The sequence below is a fragment of the Nicrophorus vespilloides genome, unplaced genomic scaffold, assembly GCF_001412225.1.
Source record: "Nicrophorus vespilloides isolate i.1.1-1 unplaced genomic scaffold, Nicve_v1.0, whole genome shotgun sequence".
Lineage (NCBI taxonomy): Eukaryota > Metazoa > Arthropoda > Insecta > Coleoptera > Silphidae > Nicrophorus > Nicrophorus vespilloides.
This window is the reverse complement of record NW_017095478.1, coordinates 76,869-79,115: the sequence shown is the minus strand read 5'-3', so window position 1 is coordinate 79,115 and position 2,247 is coordinate 76,869. Positions and strand designations below refer to the sequence as shown.

General features: G+C 37.0%; 1 pseudogene; it reads right to left on the bottom strand.

Annotated features, from left to right (window-relative positions):
* Positions 1-792: 792 nt before the first annotated feature.
* On the bottom strand, positions 793-1,158 carry LOC108559393 (annotated as a pseudogene).
* Between the last annotated feature and the right edge of the window lie 1,089 nt (positions 1,159-2,247).

The window sequence follows — 2,247 nt, the reverse complement described above, 5'->3', positions numbered from 1 at the left end:
TAATAAAAACAAGAAATCAAATCACTGTTATGTGACAAAAATTGATATAATTTCTATACAAAAGTTTTTTTTTTAAATTAATTTCAGTGTATCAAAAAAAAACTATGATTTCCGGTGGCGCAGAACGCGCCGTGTTTCCCGTTCTTCTGTTGCTATTGTTGACGTTGAATACCTAACATATTTCACGTTGCTAAATGATGGATGGTTCAGTTCAATGTAACGAGAAGAACACCTGCATCATTCGAACTATAGAAGCAAGCAAGGATCACAGCCTGATTAAATCGCGACCTGTCGTTACTATTTTTCCGCAGCTTACGATCCGGATTCATCCGCTCAATTGCGAAATCAGATTGATCTGCATTCGTTGGGATTACACTGCATTCGCAAGAAAATCCGATGAAATTGTTCACCCTCGGAACGATATAATTCGCTCGCATTTATGGTAATTCATTGACCACCATTTGAGGGTATAAGAATTCGGCTCACGATTTTTGGGGAGAGAATTTGATGGGAATGGAAAAATAGAGAAATACACACACATATACGTTTAAATCTTTCCACTTTGGCCCCGATAAACGGAAATATGGTTGTTAAGGGGGCGAGGCCAGAAGGGCGTTCCGCAACGGAATCTCTTCTCTCTCTTCATTAGCGCCCATTTACAGTCATCTGGTGAACGCAACGAAGCCTGAAGAATTATGATTGACGACTTCGAAAGATTTATTTATTTGGTGGCAGATCCATCGATGTAGGTGTTCCTCCATCGATGACGACCATAATTGGGGTTTCCTTTACTTATTTCAATTTTGGGAACAGACGTTTGGCGACGCAATTATCTACGAAATGGAGCAAATCGAAGAGCTCCTCGGTGCAGTTCTCAGCCGTGCGAGACTTGGAGTTCACCCTGTCGTTGCATTCCTGGTACTTATCCTGCAAATCCTTCCTCTGCTCACGACACCTATCGCGCAGCGTATCCATCGGATCAACCAAATCCTCTTCCTCCTCCTGCTGATGATGCTCCTGATGTCCGTGATGATCTACCGGTTCGCAATCGCGTTCTGCATCATGATGACCTTCCGTATGTCCATGATGTCCGTCACCATGCTCATGATGTTCTTCAGCTTTGACCCGCGGGAAAAGAGCGAAAAACTTGGCGAACATAGCTGAAAAGAAGACTCCAACAATCTTTTAATTATGTCATTAATCGAAGAGTTACCCAATACCAGTTTACTTTTTTATACAAGAGAAACAGCTTAAAATTACTTAATTCAATTAAGGTATAAAGTATGTATATGAACGGAATCAATTAAATCGCAACTGATAAAGTATTTTCTTATGTCAGTGCGACAGCTCGTTAATTAATGAATTGCGCAACCAAACCAAAGAGAGAGAGAGAGAAAAACAACAGCGCACGATCGTTTAATAGTGCAATTATATAATCAATTCCACCGAAAATCTCCTCGGCCCAACCTCAATAAACGTTTAATTATAAAAAACGAAGGAGAGAAACTCACCTCAATTAAATTAATTTCCTCTGCTTCAAATTAATTTACTGGCGAACCACTGACAACTATTAATTCTCAATCAACAACAAAACCATAGCAACCTAATGACTTTTCAAAATGGAATTCTACATCCATTATGTTATTCTCTTTTGTTTTTCATTACTGTAAAACCTTGCATAAACTGAACCGGACTAAAGTGAATCCGCACTGATCGAAGTAGGAAAGTAGTAAAGAGTATTTTTTTGTGTAAATACCATAGCTTTATGAATGAATTAAGCAAAATTGTTCATGAATAAAAAAAAGTGAAACTGACCTCAATTAAATTAATTTCTTCTGCTTCAAATTCATTTATTGCGAACCACTGACAACTATTAATTCTCAATTAACAACAAAATCTTAGCAACCTAATGACTTTTTAAAATGGAATTCTACATACATTATGTTATTCTCCTTTGTTTTTCTTTACTGTAATACCTTGCATAAACTGAACCGGACTAAAGTGAATCCGGACTGATCGAAGCCGGATCAAACGAGGTGTTGTACTATATTGAAGGAAAGTAGTAAAGAGTTTTTTTTTGTATAAATACCATACTTTTATGAATGAATTAAGCAAAATTGTTCATGAATAAAAAAAAGTGAAACTAACCTAAATTAAATTAATTTCTTCTGCTTCAAATTCATTCATTACGAACAACACTGACAACTGTTAATACTCAATGAACAACATAACCATAGCAACCAAATG